Here is a 19,726-nt window from a genome sequence, read left to right on the forward strand (position 1 = left end):
CTTCCAGAATAACTCAAGTTTTCTACTTTTAAAAATATGAAGGGAATACAGAGCTCACATGAAGGTTACGTACAGATGTCCCTCTTCTCTATTGGGCTGCTGTCACACCTACAGCTCCTTTGTTTCCCTTCTCCAAAACACTCCTCCATCCTCTGCACATCTTACTCCTCCTCATTTGCTGCCCTCTGTTACCTATTGAACTATGCAAGCACAGTTCCAAAATGAATTCTCAAAAACGAATTTCCCTTTTAACTGCCAGGCCTCTCCAATACAGAAGGTCTAGAGTTCCTCCTGTGTCATAGTCCTCGACATGCAGTGGCAGTTCTTATGCCAGCTCCATCCCTTTACCTGTGATGGCCTCACACTGCTTTGGCTGCCTCCCTTAAAACAATCAGTGGAATGGCAACTTTCCATGTATACTTCTAGAAAACGTTAAAAGAAAATGACTACTTATAAACTGAAATATATTCAACTCAGATATGTCTTAGTCCACACAGATTCTTTTTAATTGGAGAGTGGCTGAAAGTATGACTTGATGGCCTCAGACTGAGGCTGAATTCAGCTCTTTTTTTCTCTTTCAGACAGGCCACACTTCCTCTAGTGCCACCGAGCATCTCCACCCCCCACAACTCTGTTGTCTCAGAGCAGCCCTTAGCGGGCACTCACATGTCACATCCACTAAGGGCTCATCTTAGAATTTCGCTCACAGGAAACAGTCTTAGTACGTAAAGTTCTCTCTGTCATCTCACTGTTCAGTCCATGTTCTCCTTGTGTTCTTCTCTTCCCTGTAACCACAAAAGGAAAGCAGGACAGTAGCCAGCCTAAAGGTTTAAGGCAGAAGACATCCTCGAGTCCAGTGCTAGATTCCTTAATCTACAAACAAAGGCTGAACAGAAGAGATGTCACCAGATGGTAGCTGAAATTTCCTTTTATAACATTATCTAGTTCTCAGTCTTCGGTTCTACCCCCATGAACCTAAACCGTGAAATTTTCTATACACATCTCCCCTTAACCCACACCAAGGACTCGCTAGATAATTTGCAGGGGCCAGGCAAAACAGAAATGTAAGAATTGCAAGACAATGACAGCAAAGCATGAAACTATTTGCAGGGCCCTTCTCAGTGTGGCAGCCCACGCAACCAGAGATTGCGTTCTCACAGTGCCCACCCTACTTCCTTCCTTCCTTTTAATCACCTTTCCGGTTATCTGTTACCTGTTTTCTGGCTTCCAAGGATCCTGCCCTGGCTTTGGAAATCTCCATCTAACATCGTTTGCTTCTCATTGTTTTACCTTCCTGCAGCAAGGACAGATATTCCTTTCCTCAACATAAAACCTGTTCTTCTTGATAAAGGTGTACAGCATAGCATTTACATCTTTCTGATCTTCTCCCACTACCCACCAGATGAAGCAAGAGTCATGAAAAGGAAGGAAGGTATATCGGCATATGTGCTCTAGCGAGCTGTTTGTATCACTAAAAGCTCGAAAAGGTTCACTATCACTGCCCTAGACTATGGTAAATTGGTCCAGTAATGAATGTCACTTTAGGAGGCCCCCTGGGAGGCCTTTGCTTAGATGACATAAAAAATACACTTTTAACTTCTTTAGTAATAGAGGTGAGACATATGGTCCATAAAAATCATGGGGTGGAGATGGATAGCTCCATGGAAATGTTTACAGGATTTCAGATAAACTAGGGAAATTTGGCTTTGGGGAAGGCCAACTGATTTCTTTACATGAGGACTTCTCTGCAACCTTTAATCTTCTAATGACTGGTCCATTGAGAAGATATGGTAAGCAGTATTTCTTAACTTCATTTACTGATGGTAACTGTATAATACATTCTTGGCAGTGCTTTTGTAAGAGAATGTGAAGTATTTGGAAAGCATGAAATGTTTCTTGAATTCTGGAAGAGGGGTATTTTTTTTGTCAGTTCGGGTAAATTTTTGTTGAATCCCAGTTTCTTTTGGGTTTCATAAGACCTAAGTGTTCCTGCATACATAAGAAAGCCTGATGCGATCATTTGCTCACTTAGTATCTCTATTATTGGGAGTTCTCCAGAAAGGTAGGACCAGTAGAAATCAGACAGATGGAAGGGAGGGGATTTATTAGGGGAATTAGTTTTATGAAAGTTAAGAAATCTGTACATTGGAGAAGTGGAGAATCCAGTAACAGGCTCAGTTCACGTCCAAAGCGCTCAGAAACAGGAAGCTAATCGCGTAACTCTGAGGCTGAAGACTCGTGCGTGTGTGTGTCTGTGTCTGTGTAGTGTAGGGTGGGTACTGTTTTTGCAAGTCTTAGAGTCCGAAACAGGAGAACTTAGAATTCTTTTGTCAAAGGGAAGAAGATGAGTGACCCAGTTCCAGCAGAGAAAGAGCTCACCTTTCATTGCATTGTTGTTTTACCTAGTGTCTGCCTACAATTATATGGTGTCTGCCTAAATTGAGTGAGAGGGGATCTTTCTTGCTTAGTACATTGATTAAAATATTAATCTCCTACTGGAACACCTTGCATCATCGACAGAAAAATGTTTTACCAGCTATGTGGTCATTTCTTAATTCAGTTAAGTAAATACCTAGAATTAAACACCACAGAGTCAAAATCTAAAATTTCTAATCCCACCACCAGCACCAGGGCAGAAATTGGGAATGTCATCTTAGTAATTCAGATCTAAACACTGTAAGTCAGCCTGGAATTACAGGAGTCCAAGACTTCTTTTATCTATATATATTTTTTCTGATCAATCAATTCTTAAAAGGCAGTTTGGGAAGTTGCTAATTAATTCTCATTCCACAACACAGCCCCGTTCTTACAGATAAGACTCAATAAATGCAGTAATTAAATTTTTATCTTTATAGAAGTTTTTTCAGAGGATAAAAGATCATATTATAGAGTAATATGATTTTATAGATATTTATGTCATTTTCTTTGATTCTAGAATAAGGAAAATTCATGCAGGTCTGTTTCCAAGTATGAAATAGTATTTGCCTATACAACCTAGTTGTGTATTCTCAGTGTATAATGACAACATTGAGAGGAAAATAGATTGATATTTTTAAAACAGTAGGAAAATTATTTCTGCCCAAACACTGATTAATCTTTGAATGGACTTTCTTGTAATCCTTTTCTTCCGAAGACTGCAGGGTGCAGCACAGTTACATTTTAGGTAGAGTCAAGCAGCGAGACCTCCTTGCTGCTATTAAACTTATTGCTGCTTTTTTCAGCAGGTGTAAATAGCTTTGTCTTCAGTAGTTACACTTTGCTGAGCTTGATAGTGCATCAGGACCTCTTTTGTTTTATTTTTATCAAAGAGCCTGAGACTATATCCTTGTGAAACATGGAAACAATGAAATGCTGACATTTTCTGATGTTACATATCCTTCCCTTTATCTTACAAATAAGACTTATATAAATTTATTAATAGCATCTTTGCATGAGTGCTTTAAAATCCTATTAGCTGAAGATGAAATAACATGAATTTGTCCCTGGTTAGATGTTTTTGTAAAATACAGGTATCAAATAGATAGAGGTTCTTGCTCTCAGGGAACTTACCTATTTGAGGAGTGGAGACATGGAAATAAGGTAAATACTAATGTAGGACAGGTTATGCTGTACCTCAAATAAGAGGTAGAAAAATCCTAGCATAGAATTTCAGAGGGAGAGAAAAGTTTTATGTATCCCGAGGTACTTGGGGAGGACTCCTGTAGAAACTGAGACTTGAGCTGGTTCCTGGAGATGAGAATAATTTAGTGGGTAAAGAGAAATGGGTAATAATAATAATATTATTATTATTATATTATTATTACAATAATAATATATTATTATTACAATAATAATAGTAATAATTTAGTGGGTAAAGATGCTGGTTACATTAGCAGAGATTTCTAGCCCAGAATATGTTTGCTTTTTCAACAGTGGGTAGACTTTGACTCTAACAGAGGATTGATGAAGGGGAAGAATGAACAATGGGAAATAAAGCCAGAGATAGGTTGAATTAAAGTATAACGGGCTTTGAATGCAAGGGGAAGGAATTTGGACTTGATTCTGTAGATAATAGGCTAGCAGTGAAGGTTCTTGGATAAAGAATAAGGAGATAACTTAATAACTTTGCAGTTTGGTTGGAGTAGCAGTCACATGCAGCTCTCTACCCAAGTGCCCTATGGATAACAAAGGTGAAGAGAATTGTGTACAGGCTTTGTCTTCACTAATGGGAATGCAGATCGGGTTAGCTGCTTGATTTTCATTCTTTCCCTTATTTTTCCTTTGGTCACCTAAAACTTGACCAAAATATTTTTTCTTTCAGTTTTAAAGGTATTAATTCAAGTTTGATAGTCTTTAGAGTGTGACAGTTAGAATACTTGAAGTTATTTTCTCTTGTTCCAGATTGTCACAAAACTTTGATGTTCAAGTGTCCACTGGAAAGGTGAAACCTGTGGAGGATTGTTACTAAAATCTGATTCTGAACGAAGCACTTTAGGATGGAAAAATGAGATGTAGCCTAGTTCTAACTCACCATTTAGCTAAAGGCATATGTATTTTTCTTCTTGCCTAAATATTTGTCTGGTTCTTTTAAACCCAGAGCTAAGAATATTTAGATTCCTTTTCACTCCTTCATTTTTTCCAGAGTAGTTTTTGGCTTTTGTAATACTAAAAAGTTACAACAAAATTTCTCTAAATATTAGGTAATAATTTTTAGATTTGTTTCACAATCCCTGGCCATCTGCCTGTCCTGTATCTTATAAATTATCAAAATGGAATTAAATTTGTTTTTTGAAGTATGAGTTATTGATAGGATTTATAGTTTTAAATATCAAAAATTAAGTTCTCCACAAGAGTGTCCTTATTAGCAGCAGGAGTTGTGGTTATAGGGAACTAGAATATAATGCAAACTTCAGAGCCAGAAAACTGTTTTAGATTCTCCCTCTGCCACTTACCTACCTGGGCGACTGGAATATATTACTGTGACTACTTGTCAGTTTTTGAGTTCCATGGATTCTAAGACTCACAGCAGCTTAGTATGGATAAAAATGCCAACAGAATTAATACCCCTTAGTCTGTGGAGCTCCTGAGACCTGCTGTGGTAGAAAGGAATTGAAGAGAATCCCTAGCCAAAAGCAGAGCTGAGGGTTATGACTCCACAGGTTCTAGGCTCTTACCTTCTCTGCGCTTCAGCTTCTTCATCTTTAAAATAGAGAATAACATTTACCTTACAGGGTTGTTAGGAAGACACAGAATTCAGCACAGTGCCAGTCCCATGTGAGCCACTCAGTAACGTAATAGCTGTAATTGATTGGTGTTCTTTTTTTGATAAGTTTGGCTGAGGGTTTATCAATTTTATTTGTTCTTTCAACGAACCATCTCTTTGATTCATTAATTCTTTTGTATTGTTTTCTTGGTTTCCATTGTATTAATTTCTGCTCTGATCTTTATAACTTCTCCCTGTTATGGGCTTTGGGTTTGTCATGATGTTCTTTTTCTAGAAGCTTGAGGTGTAACATTACATTGTTTATTTGTGCTTGTTCTGTTTTCCTGATGTGAGACTTCACTGCTATATATTTTCCTCCTTGGACTGCTTTCATAGTGTCCTCTAGGTTCTGGTATGTTGCATCTGCATTCTCATTGTTTGTTTAGGAGTTTATTTTTAAATTTCCATGTGTTTATGAGAGTTTTTGTGGTTTCTTTTGTCATTAATTTCTAAGTTCATTGCACTATGATCAGATAATATGCATGGGATAATTTCAGTTCCTTTGCATTTACTTAAGTGTGTTCTGTGGGTTACTGTATGGTTTATTTTAGAGAACGTTCCATGTGCAGCTGAGAAGAATATGTATTCTGTTGATGTTGGGTGGAACAGTGTAAAAACACCTACTAAGTCTATTTGTTAACAAGTTTGGCTCAGTTCTGTTGTTTCTTTGCTTATTTTTTGTCTAGTTGATCTATCTCTTCGTGACAATGGGGTTATTGAGGTCTCCTGTTACAATTGTGTTATTGCTTATTTGATTTTTCATGTCTATTAATCATTGCCTTATATAGTTGGTTGCTCCTATATTTGGTGCATATGTATTTATGATTGTTATCTCTTCCTCTGGAGTTTCCCCCAAACAAGTATGTAGTGACCTTCTTTATCCCTCTTGATCATTCTTAGTTTGAAGTTGACAGTGTCTGCAAAAAAGAATAGCTACTCCTGCTTTTTTCTGGGTTCCTATTGCATGGAAGATTGTTTTCCATCCTTTGATTTTCCATCAATGAATTTCTTTTTGCATGAAATGTGTTTCTTGTATACAGCATATTGTTGGATCTTGTTTCTTGATCCACTGTGCTAGTCTCTTTCTTTTGATTGGTGAATTGATGGTTATAACTGATATGTATTGGCTTATCTTGGTCATGTTATTTTCCTGTTGTTGGTTCCCTGTTTTTCTCCTGTTTAATTGCTTGCCCTGCCTGGTGGTTTCTTTTTGTTGTTGTTCTTGGAATTGTGGTCATTTTTGTCTCTGTCTAGAATATCTTTTAGTACTCTTTGTAGCATTGGTTTGATGTTCATAAATCTCTTCAGTTGTTCTTTGTCATGAAAGTATCGTATTTCTCCATTAATTTTGAAAGATAGTTTTGCAGGGTACAACAATCTAGGTTGGAAGTTGTTTTCTTTCAGGACCTGAAATACTTCACTTCAAGTTCTTTTTGACTTGGGAGTTTGTGTTGAGAAGTCTGCCATGATTCTTTTTATTTTGAGAACATGCCATGATTCTGATGGGCTTTCCTTTATAGGTGATCTGTTTCTTTTCTCGAAGAGCTTTTAATATTCTGTTCTTGTGCTGAATTTCTGGAATCTTGACTTTTAATGTCTTGGTGTAGTTTTACTTTGGTCATGAATGTTTAGAGTTCTAAATACTTCATTTATTTGTATGTCAAATTCTTTATCTACACTTGGGAAATTTTCTGTCATTATTTCTGTGAAGAGTTTTTTTTTGGTGTGTCCTTTGTGCTGTCACCAGCCTTCTCAGTGGCCCCAATCAATCTTACATTATTCTTCTTTCCTTCATCTTGTAGATGTTGGATTGATATTTCATGGTCTCTTCCTAATTTTAAGATAGTCTTTTCATTATCACTAGCTGTAATTCTGTCTTCAGAATCTGAAATCCTATCCTCTCCTTCATTTAACCTGTTGTATATACTTTCAGTGGATTTCTGTTTGCATCTGTTTCATAGATTCCATTTCTTTCCTATTTCCACTCATTTTTTTCACTTCTGCTGCTATCAATTCAGAAAGTTCCAGTGTTTGATTTTCAGTTTCATCTATCTCTTTGAGTTCTGGGCTTGTCCTGGTTGGGCTGTGGGTTTCAGGTTGCATTTTCCTTCTGTGTATTGTCATTTTCTATTTTCTCTTTTTTATTTTGTTTTCTATGTTGGTACTTTCCAGTTTCTTATGATGTATAGTTTTATCGCTAGTATTTAGGTTTCCTTACAGGATGTGTGTTCTTCAGGGATGTCTTCTAGATGTAGGTGGTTTCTTATAGCTGTCTCAAAGCCCTAGCTTCCCAATTTGTAAAGGATGCAAGATTACTATTTGGGTCAACTCCTTAATCCTTTGGTACTGGGCTGTGGTGGTGATGATGACCTCAGACAGTCACAGTGTTATCATACAGGGGAGAAAAACTGTGTATAACATGTGTGACATCCTGGCTAAAGTAGTACTATTAGTAAGAACAGTAGTTTGAAGCACAGCTTAACTACTGATAAACTATGGTAACCATTAACCTGTTACCTTTGACCACAGGAGTAAACTAAAATTATGTAACAAAATCAAGCATATATTGTGCACTTGCCTGAAGTGATTTTCCCCTTTGTCAAGTGATTTCACCTTTCTGTCAGGACTGAGGTAGGTGTAAGATCGTTAGGCGATGGGCTAAAGTGATGAGTGAGGTCACATATAGTAGAGTCAGGGCTGGAGATTAAAGATGATCACCCAAGTTTTGGGAAAGGGGAGGACACCGGAGGGAAGGAATGAAATAGAATACAAAGGAGTAGTCAGAAGGGGCAGAGACAGTGTTTACCCCCTTAAAAGTTTAAGTTCAAGAAGTAGTTGAGGAAAGAGAGAAAATGGGTCTACAGAAGAGAATGAACAAAAAGGTAAGAAACCTAAACACTGAAAAAAAAGAAGGGAAACATGAAAGACAATGAATAGAAGAAAGAAAAAGGAGATGAAAAGAGAGAAAAAAGAAAAAGGAAAGCAAACATGATCTTCTGATAACATCAGTTTACCAAAATATTTTAGAGAAAAATCAATATTGTATATTAATTTTAAAATGTATAATATAAAAAATTGGTATAGGGTAGAATACAGAATTTGCCTTAAATACAACATAAGACTTCAAATAAATGCTTGATTTTAGCTAGTAAGACGTATGATCTCAAGAATTCTTCCATCTTTCCTGGTACACGTCCTGTTTGTACCAGTATTGATTCTGTCTTGGGAACAACTGCAACATTCTGGCACACTGAAACCAAGGAAACATACAAATGAGACAAAAGAAAAGAAACCTACAGACAAAATATTATAACAAACCCCTAAACTTCACTTTTGAATCCTTAGTTTGTTATAAAATTCCTTTATAATATGCTAAACCTCTATAGTATGGATCTGGGTCAGTGTTGGGCCCTTTAAAGATTATTTCTTTCTGGATTTACCCCTTTCCTCTCCTCCCCCTCCTTTTTTGGCCCATTAGATTCTCTTCCTTCAGTCTTAGGCTTTGTGAAATTTCTATACAACGTTCACTCCTGTGGGCTTCTGAGCGACCCTTTCCGTACTCTGTTGCTATAATTACCACCGTGTGGTATTGTACAATAGATGGCAGTCTGATTAGGTAGACAATGAAGTGGTAATGGATGTATATTCCCCCATAACTGTAAATTCTTCTAAAGCAGGGCTCATCTTTTATTCATCTTCGTACCCCCAGTGCTTTGTACTGTTTCTGACACATAGTTGATGTTTAATAATTTTTTAAAATTAATGAATGAATTTTGAATGACAGCTTATGAAGTGTAGGAATTGCAGATAATTCTTTTATTTGAGCTTAATGATTCTTTTTCAGTATTTCAGGATAAATGGATTTTTTTCCACTTTATTTCTTATTCTCTTCTTCAGTGCACTGAAGTATGGCTTCTAGCACTCATCAGAGTACTGAAGCTGCTCTTGGTGGTCAACAGTGACCTAACTTCCAAGTCCAGTGGACAGTATTTGCACTCATTGCTGTCTTTTTGGAGCTTTCTGCAGCATTTGACAGCATTGCAACTTACCCACTTTTGAAACTCTTTGCTCTTCATTTTCTGGCAGAGTATACTTCCGTACCTTGTATCAGCTGTCACATCTCCACTGGTTTTCCTTCCTCTGACCTATCTTAAGCATTTGTTGGTGTCCCCAGGTGCTATGTTTAGCTCTTTTCCTTTTGTACACCACTTTGGAGTATCTTGGCCACTTTCCCTGTACAGCTATTTGACCATAATCCCAAGATTGGGGTCCGTAGCACAGCCCTGTGTAAGCCTCCTTCTCCCCAACATAGCTTCCTCCTTGGCATTGCCCCCAGAATAGTTCAAAGCTTCACAGATTTCACATGCTTAAAATAAACTTCCTACCAAACTATTTCTTTTTTCTGTATTCTCTCTCACTTTGTGAAACCACACGTCTATTCAATTACTAAAGCCAGAAATCTGGCAGTTCTCTAGGATCCTTCTTCTCTACTTTCATTGTCAAATTAACCTTGAAGACTTCTCAGTTTTTCCCTATTTTAAGAGTTTATTTCATTATTCCAAAGTTACTGTTTTCTTTCTTTAGTACTGCTGCATCTGGGGAGTGGAGAAATTGTCCAGACTGTCCAGACTTGAAGACTCAGTATATTAAGGTTTTGTTAGTTATATAGGTATATCAAACATTAAATGCTGTGACTTTTGGACCTGGTATTTCTAGGACTACTGTTTTTCTCGAGGACACATGCGCTAGTTCCTGATTCATGCTTTGTAGTGTCCCCACTAACCTGGACTGCTGTATACCTTGAAAGACTTGAGTGTTTTCCAGAGCTACAATAGAAAATTTTCTTCACACCTTCCACATTCAGCATACCCTGCATTAAAGTAGCAGGCAAATGACAAGTGATATATTTTGGAGACCCAAAATTCTCTTTCTTGTCCCAGAACTGATCTTGGGCTGGAATCAAGGGCGGACAGGACGAACTGTCTTTCCTCAACACTCTGACTTGTATTTCTCTTGTGGCTACCAAAGTATCTTGTTTTTTCCTTATACTGACCATTTCTCTAATACCAGCTGGGTGTCTTATTCAACTTAATTGAATTCTAGCACTTTCTTTTTGGAGATAGCATGAGATTCCATAGAGTAAGAGCTTAGTCCCATAAGAGTGCCCGCCACTTTAGACACCAGTCCAGGTTATCACCTATGCTTCTAATTGATGGGCTATATGAGTCATAGGTTCATGTGACTCCCACCTCAGGTCTGATCATTTGCTAGGAAGCTTCACAGAAGTCAGGGAGATAGTTGACTTACATTTACTTGTTTATTATAAAAAGTACAACTCAGGAGCAGTCAGATAGAAGAGATTCATAGGGCAAGGTATGGGGGAAGGCACACCAGCTTTTCAGTACCTGTGCGGTCACCAACATGGATGCTCTCTAAACCCTGTCCTTTTGGGTGTTTGGGGAACCCTATGCAGTACAGGCATGAGAAATAAATTGTTAATCCCTGGTCTCTGGGCCAACCACTAGCACTTTCCCCTTCGTTGACTTTGGGTGTTAGGGCTAAAAGTTTCAACCCTGTAATCACATGCTTTGTTCCCCTACAGCCAGGTCTCCATACTGAAGCTATCCAGGAACTCTCAGTCCCCAGTCACAGCATTAGCATACAAAAACAAACTCATGGAGATGCCAGCAGGCTGAGAAGCTGTGTATGAGGAAACCGAGGCAGAGACCAAATATGTATTTCTTATTATGTCACAGGGGCAGTTACCATTTTTCCTGAGCTAGACAGTGAGCAGGTCTGCCTAGGCTGCCTCTTGGCTGGGTCTCAGTCTGTGCTCTATGACATAACTCCCTGCTGATTCCATGGAAGGAGGACAAGTGCATGTATATGGCTCATTTTACTTCAAATTGAGTAAAATTATAGGTGGATGGAAGTATATTATATAGATACTCATTGTTTTTGTTGTTATTGTAAAAGTCAGGACACCAAGGAGATTGCTTTTTTGTCATTGTGGTTTTACACATCTATCTTTATTCTCTTTCTTCTGTTGTAAAGGATTTGGAGTATTAGGCAGCTGTGAGACCTGATAGAAGTTAAGTCTCACTTATCTTGTAGGCAGTATTTTTTAAAACAGGAAAGTAGGGTGTGATAGGATCTCATTGTTCAAAGATGATTAAAAATTAAGCATACTACTTGTTTCTGATTAATCTGCGTTTACTTAAGTAAATGTATTTTTGATTCTCTATTATCTGAGGTTAAAAACAGGGCAACAAAGCATGATTTATTTTTTTATTTGAGAAGTGGAGGGCTACTTCCAAATTTGAGGGCAAATATAGTGAACATAGGTAATTTAAGTGTGTGAGTGTGTGTGTGTATGTTTAAAGAAGTAAATTACCTCTGGCAGCAGATTTCATGGTTGTTTGGCAGAGGTAATTTGCTCCAATATGCTTTCCAAATTGAGGTAAACTATTCCTTTTAGGAAGTTAGATTTTCCTAGGCGAGATAAGCATTTCATCTTTGAGAAGAATAGCTCATTAAAATATTGAAAGCTTTTCGTTTGTTGAACCTCTAACGTGAAGCTTTGTTTGGTTGGGGGGATGGGGCAGAAAAGAGATGCGAAGGGAAAGTCTTGCTTAGCCGGAGGGAAAAATCCCGTACTTGGGAATGAAGAGAGGCAAACCAGGAGATGGGAAGAAAGAATATAGGTGCGAATGTACCCAAGACAGACTGACTTTGTTTATATCCTTAGGGTGAGCCTTGCTGGAGCCCAGCCAAGCCTTAGCATTCTCTTTCAAATGTAAGGCCTGGTTTCGCTCTTTGCAGAAAATGAGCTCCTTGTTGTTTTTGACATCCTGTGAATTTTTCCCCTTAAGGGATAGATAATTAGAACTCCCTGATGAAGAAAAGGTCCTCTGTTCTGTTTTATAGATAATGATTTTCTGAACCATCAAATGTTATTCAGCTTCAATCTTTACGGAAAATGAAGATTAGAATTTATTAAACTCATAAAGGAGAATGCCAGCTATTATCCTTCTTTAGACAGAAATGGTGGTAAGAAATCACTTTTAGAAGTAAAATTTATGGCATCATCAGGAGCTAGAAACCCTAGGGCAGCGGTGCATCTATGACAAACAGGCAACTGGGGCATCTGAGTTGTCCGTGTACAGTCTTGTCTTGTAAGAAAACAGCTACAGCCACCCATTTTTGCATGTGTAGCCCTGCCCTAAAAGCAAGTAAAGTAAAAATATTTACTCATTAAGTGAAGTATGTATTTTAATGAAATATGTTAATCTCTGATAAAGATGGTTCATTGAAAAAAAGAGCAGTGAGGGAACTTTCCTTAGTCTTTTTATAACTATCACCCCCTCAAGTAAGGTGCTGACATTTGAATAGTCTAATGATTCAGGACAGAGCAGGTTGGTACTTTTGTCTTTACCTAAATTATCCAAAGAGTTGTATGACCCAAATGCAAAATGTCAGCCCCTTAAGTTGCAGAAACGCAATGCTATCTAAGTAGGTAAAGTTCATCCAGCTTATTACCAAGCTGGCTGGGAGGGTCCCAACTTTTCAATGACACTGCAGTCAGCATCTGTGCCTTTTACTGTTCAGTTGTATTCTGTGGACAGCTGGTCACTATAAAGTTACTTCAGGTACTTTACTGTAGCATTTATGTTTAAAATATTACACTGTACAAATTCTATTTTTCTTTTACTCAAAGCAGTGTCATTTCTCCAATTCAGTGAAAACAGATATTCTGTAGGGTACTGGTTTATTTCCTGTGGCTGCTGTTACAAATGACCATAAAGTCTGTGACTTAAAACAACAGAAATGTATCCTTGCACAGTTCTGGAGGCTGATGTCTGAAATCAAAGTGTTGGCAGAGCCACACTGTCTACCAGCGTTCTAGGGAAGCCAGGGCCAGGGCCAGGGCCAGGGCCAGGGCCAGGGCCAGAGCCAGGGCCAGGGCCAGGGCCAGGGCCAGGGCCAGGGCCAGAGCCAGAGCCAGAGCGAGGTGGTATATTTCAGGAACTGTCCTTACATTCTTGGCTGGGTAGTGTTTTCCTAGTCCTTCTGGAAAAGTGTAAAATTAGTGGAATGTACAAGAAAAGGGCATACCCATTTGAGTGCCACAAAGGGCATGTGTAAGGAACAGTGAAATATAAGGGTGATTCATTGAACCCTAATGATGAAAGGCCTAGAGTGCTAGGCTTAGAAATGTGGGTTTTCTTTCATCGATCCCCCTCTCATTTAATCGCTTCCCTTTTATTTACTTCGTTTTATTTCTTAGATTATTTTTGTAGTTGATCATTCTATAATATTTCCTATGTTTTTAAATAAATTTCTGAAACTCCTTTCCAAAAGTGTATTTTGATTTTTGATTCTAAATTTCCTATCCTCTTAGTTGAAGGCAACAAACAAAACCCTTGGGTTTTATATTTTAAAATACTGACACTTTAAAAGAAAGAGGTTAAGATTCCTGATGTTACACTTCTTTTTAAAAATGCCTTATGTTTCTAGGCAAAATATGGAAATTTTGCTTCTAAAAGGTCATGGTTTCTTCCTTCTAATTACATTCTTTGAAATCCTGACAGCGTGGGCCCTGAAAATTATACTACCCTCATTCTTAAATGTAGTTTTTATAAAATTCATCACATTTTATCCTTCCTCTGAATAGAATTTAGAACTTAAACAATTATTCATAAAAACTACAGGTTTAGAATTTTAAAAACAAAAATTCCTGCTTTGTTATGCAATTAAAATTGTTTTGGTTGTGTTTCAGGTTGAATCATCCAAATCACACTCTGACTAAGAAGTATAATTAAGATGGTTCCCTTAAAATATAATGCAGAAAACAGTCGTTTCTTTCCCTTGGTCTTGGGACAGGGACCATATGATGTTCTGAACTTCATTTGTCTAAGCAGTAGTTTTCTGTGTGGACTCTTTATAGTTTACTGTTCATTCATTCCTTTGTATTGAGTATCTATTCAATACCAGTCTTGGAAAATCAGGAATACAAACCATGGGCCCTGACTTTAAAGGGGGTTGAAGGCTTGTGGGACAGACAGGCATACAACATACAATTATAGCCACAATAATAAATGGTATTATAATTGTAAGACAAAGTCCTCCTTGTGCTGTAAACTGTCTAACCCATTTTCTTCAACTGGTTTCTCCTTGTCAGTCTACCTCTTTTTCAGATACACCATGTGCATATTGCTTATGCATTTTACTTTCGGATTTTCCCATTTTTGGAACAGAAGCCTTTTGTAGTGATTGTTTCCTTTCCTGACTTTTTTGGCAGCCCCCTTCAGTACAGCAGCTTTACCTTTAAATGCTAACAGAGAAGAAAATAAGGAGTCTTATAAATTATATTTGAAATTTTTAGGATGCTTCACTTGATGCTTAAAATGGCAGAACCCATTAGTTTAAAAATTATCTATCCTATACATACAGAATCAGGTGGGGATTTATGTGTATACGTGTATTTATGTAAGAAGAAATTAGTACCTCCATTTTAGGACAGATAACTTGCAAAGCATCTTCAAGTGTAATAGTCACAGTAGAGTCTTGTATTCTCATGTTTTTTTTTTTTTTTTTTATAATAAAAAGGAATACGCCACCCTCACAAAAGGGAGGGATTGCCTATTTTTACTTACTTGTTATATTCTGAGTAAAAGTTACAAGGCTTCAGAGGGTGTTTATTCAAAAATGAAACACATGTAAATAAAATACAAAATATTACTTATGTAGGTAATTTATCTGTTTAAATTCTGAGTGAATTACTGAAAGCTTGAAAAATTGCACTAGTTCTCCAGCCTTCCTCATTTGTCATAAGAAGTTGGTATAGTAGACATTTGTTTTGTCCGGCAAATTTCTGTTTCTCCCTGTTTTTGCAAGAGTTGCTACATTCACGTTTTTGGTTCTCATTGTTCAGGTAAGTTCAGTTCAGTTCAAGTCTTTCTTAAGGGATGTGCATGTGACCTAGGTCAGTGAACATGTACTTTCCCTGGCCACTGTAGTTATTTAGGGAGGGCAGGTGACCTCGGCTGAGTAGATTAGAAGTCAATTTCAGGGAATTGTCTTGAGCTATGAAGGAGAAGAAGCTTATTTCCCATAAAATTCCCAAGTAGAATAAAGAGCTGGAGAACTGAAACATGCAGATAACTAGAGACATAGGCTATACATTGAAAAGTAGGCCTGATATATATGCATGGGTATACCATGCCTGATATGTGCATGGATTTTCAAGTATTTCACCAATATAGGCTTTTTTCTATCGTTGTTGTTTTCTTATTCTTGTGTGATATGCAAGTAATACAGTCCAGACTAATTCATTTAGGTTAACTAACTTCTAAGTCCATTCTAATTTACATATTATATAATTCTCTGCTTTTTTTAGTACATGCACATTAGATTACTGACCGAATGAGTTTAAACAAATAACTATATTTTGAAGAAGACTAACTTCACTTGAGAAACTTAAATTGAAAAGTTAAAGTAATTATCCTATGTTTTGATCTCATTTATGTTTTTTATAGCTTACTGTACTGTGTGAGTTTCACCTATTGTTGGTCTACCAGTATTCATTCTTATTATGGCCTGTAAAATAAAACAGAGAAACATTGCTTTACAGTAGAAATGATAAGCAAAACATGTCTCTTCTGAATTACTTACAAAAATGATCACTTTGAGCCACTCTTAACCCTTGGTTAACAAGTGCTTTTTCAGTGATGACTGTTGAAGAATATTACATGTTCCTAGAGAGAAAGCAAGTAGCTGGAGGATACCTGATGAAAACATGTTTCTAAGAGAGTTTGGGAGGTAGAACTAGAATAGGAAGAACTTGGATATAGAATCTTCAGGAAAGAGTACTGGCTTTATCCTTTAGTTAGCTATAACTTTGATTATGTGAATTTCCCCCATATTTTAAATAGCTGGGTTGTTGTGAGGATGATGTGATGTAGTATTTTGAAAGCAGTTTACATACAAACCGTGCTAGGTGCTGAAGTCATTTAAGAATGAATGAACCTGTATTGGGTGAGTTTCATTGATGTGTTTGTAGCAGAAGCAACAGATTGGGAAATACTGGGAGATAAGTTTGGGGTGTAGGCAGTTTCAGATTTGGAAGTCTGGACTGAGGAATTATATTTGTTTAAAAATAAAGAAACAAGTATTAGTTACCACTTCTATGTGCCTTCCTCCAAATCATTTTTAAAAACTTCTCATTTCCACAGAGAGTATAAGATCTTAACTCACCTTGTGGATGTTAGAATGTTCCATATCTGACATCCTATTGCCACATTTATCTTTGTAAAAATAATATACTCTAATTACATAAAGATAATTGGATATGGTGACAGGATACAGAGAGTGAGTACTAAAGAAGCATAAAATAGTTTGGAGAGACTGGGACAATGGTGGTAATATTTAAAGAAGGAGGCAGATTGGTAAAGGGCTCATGATGAGATGATAGGATGTTCAGATGTCATTGCACAGGAATTGGTACATTTAGAATAGCATCTATGTAGTGGAGTCCATAAACAGACTTGGAATGTGTGCTAGTCATTGAAGTTTATAGTTTAAAGGTTTGGTTATTTGGGCTGCTGTAACAGAAGACCACAGACTGGGTGGCTTAAAGACAGGAAAGACATTTATTTCTTATTTGAAGGTTGAGCTGTCTGAGATCAAGGAGAGAGTGTTTCTTTCATGTATTTAGGAATACTAATCCCATGTTTTATCTGCATGGCCTTACCCTTCCCAAATACCATCATCTTAGGGATTAGGGCTTTCAACATTGATAGGTCTCACTGCTGTTTGCCCCCAGAGGGGCTGTTCCTAGCTGTCTGAGCCCCAAAACAGTACCTCCATATCCTGTTGTTGCTCTTCCTGCCCTGCTAGGTTATGGTATATTGGACACAGCAAAACATTAGCTGTTGCTATATCAGCCATTACCACATAGCCATTGCTACTCAGCTAGTCTCACTTTCCCTGATCCCACACTCTCCCATCCCCCTAACTGTATCCATAAACCCAGCTCAATAAACTTGACTCAGACTCCTTTGGAGTTATTACAAGGAGGTCTTGCTTGGAACCCCAAATTTATGCTGGCTGTGTTGCTCTACTAGGTCACCACCATTTGCCAAACATCTGGTGCTGAAAACCTGAGAGGTGGCAATCGAGCACCCCTGCTCCTCAGTATTGGTCCCCCTCCTCAACTCCTTCTGGTATAACTTCTTTGGCTTTAGCCCACTTCTTACTGATAGCTCCTCTACCTAAAGTCCACTGCTCAAGATTGTATGGTAAGTCCTCCTGGGGGATGATCAAGGGTGTCCATCAAATCCTAATTAGGCCCAGCCTCTGGCTTTGGCCCAGATGTACCAGGCCTACCTGGCTTTTTGTCTTCTTCAGGGGGTTGCTCCTTTTGAGCCTTGACCCACCACAAGAGGAGTTGCCTCTATCATTCATAAAAGCATAAACCCTGGCATGCTTCATCAATAACCTGTCTCAGCTTGGTCTCCAATCTTATCTCAGGCCAAAGTGCCTCATCCTTTTCTATACTATGGCTGGACCACATTGCAAGCTAAATAGTGGCTCTCTTTGCCCAGAGCATTGTTTGTTTCATTTTTTTTGACCTTCACTATTTCCTCCAGAGTTCAGGCAAATGGGAAGAGGTACCTTACGATCAGGCCTTTTTTGCCCTCTGCTGTTATCCTTTCCTTTATTCATTCTGTTCTCCCTCACACCAGATAATGGCTTGTACCCCACCCTTATGCCAGCCTTTGACCCCAGACTCTTCCTCACTCAAAAACTTTGATCTTATAACCCCCCCCCCCCCCCCGCTGTGCCCCTTGCCTTCTCCTTTGGCACCAGTGAGCCAGTCTTCCTCCTGACCGACCATCCCTACTGGGTCCCCTGACCCCAAACCCCTCTTTGTGAAAGAATGCCAGCACTAATGGCACGTTCCCAACCCATTCTCCCTCTGATCTCTCCCTACTAAAAGTTGCCTCAGTTCCTTCTCATCAAACTGTTCACATTACATTAAGGAATTCAGTCATTTCACTTGCTGCTTTGACTTCTGGCATGATATTCATATCATTCTCACCATCCCTGTCCTCCCCAATGAGGAACATTGAGATTGGACAGTGGATGTCCGTAGAGCTGCTGAGGCCCACACCCAAGGTGATCCCAGACCCCTGGACACTTGCTATTCTTAGACTGGACCCTAGGTAGAGCCATGAGTCTGGTCACAGAGATTGTGGAAACCACCAGAACTGTCCATACTTTCTCACCAATCTAGACAGGGACTCCATTAAGTCCACAAGTTTGACAACTCCAGAAAATGTATCAAGACCCCTGAGAAAGCCCAACCCTATTTATGGCCTGACTTACAGGGAGGCAGTAAAAGTCCATACCTGCTTAGATCTCTTTTCAGCTGGGACAACTGTTTTTCAAGACTTATTTCATATCCCAGGCAGCCTGCAACATCAGGGCAAAGCTCAAAAAATTCATGGATGGTCCTCAAACCTCTAAGGCTGGTCTCATATCCCTGCTGTCAGGGTTTACCAAAGCTGAGAACTTGACAGAGAGGCTCCAGAGAGGCCTCCAGTAATTCTGCCCTCCAGCTTCTCGCAGCGAAACTCTGACCAGCTAGTTACCCAAACAAATCTAAACCCCAAGCCTTGCTTTTAATGAGGCAAAATGGTACACAAACCCACAAAACCCTGTCCACTGTGGGGCTTAGAGGGCCTCCGTTGAACATCCCTGCTTCAGCATGGGAGTAGGGGCTTCCACTCCCATGCCCAGCCCTGCTGACCTAATGAAACCTGTTTTTCTAACTAAGAACTGATGCAGCGTATGACTCTTGTACGCCCAGCCCGTCACCACACAAGGACCCAGAATAATTCTTCTGGTCAAGGGTAGATTGATCTCATTTGTCCTCACACAGGAGCCACTTACTCCTCGTTGTCAGCATTCTTGGAGCCTGCAGTTAATCTTCAATATTGGTAGTGGGAGTTGATGGCCAGTCTTTTCATCCCTACGTGACAGCATATTAATTTTGGAGGAGCCACAAACATTCCATCCATAACAGGCCCTTAAGACATTATGTGGCTTTGATTTTTTTAGATACTTGATTGAAAGTGCAAAGAGGTTTTTGAGTGAAGAGGTTGAAAAGTTCAGAGTGGGCTGTAATGTAGTATATTGATAGTAGTATAGCTAGGAATAGAATCTTAATGTGCTGACTCCAAAGCTAGTGTTCTTCTTCATATAGACCTCCTCTGGTGTCAACCAAAGATTACAATGGAAGCTAGAAAGATAGACTAAGGGTTATAATGAGGACCAACTGTATGCTAGGTATTATATAGTATAATTTCTTTTTGTTGCCCACATACCACTCTGAAGGTCCTGATAACATAGACATGGAAAGGCCAAATTAGACCATTCGGATAGGATGGATGATAACAAGGGTAAACTGGCCTCTGAAAG

The 19,726-nt window shown here is 38.6% G+C and overlaps 1 protein-coding gene across 1 annotated transcript in view; it reads left to right on the forward strand.

The window, feature by feature from the left end:
* Ppm1l (protein phosphatase, Mg2+/Mn2+ dependent, 1L) overlaps positions 1–19,726 on the forward strand; it is a gene marked incomplete in the record, with an annotated part of 282,271 nt that overhangs the window by 74,741 nt on the left and 187,804 nt on the right.

This window comes from Chinchilla lanigera, unplaced genomic scaffold (genome assembly GCF_000276665.1).
Source record: "Chinchilla lanigera isolate Chin_1 unplaced genomic scaffold, ChiLan1.0 scaffold00047, whole genome shotgun sequence".
In the NCBI taxonomy this organism is placed as follows: Eukaryota; Metazoa; Chordata; class Mammalia; order Rodentia; family Chinchillidae; genus Chinchilla; species Chinchilla lanigera.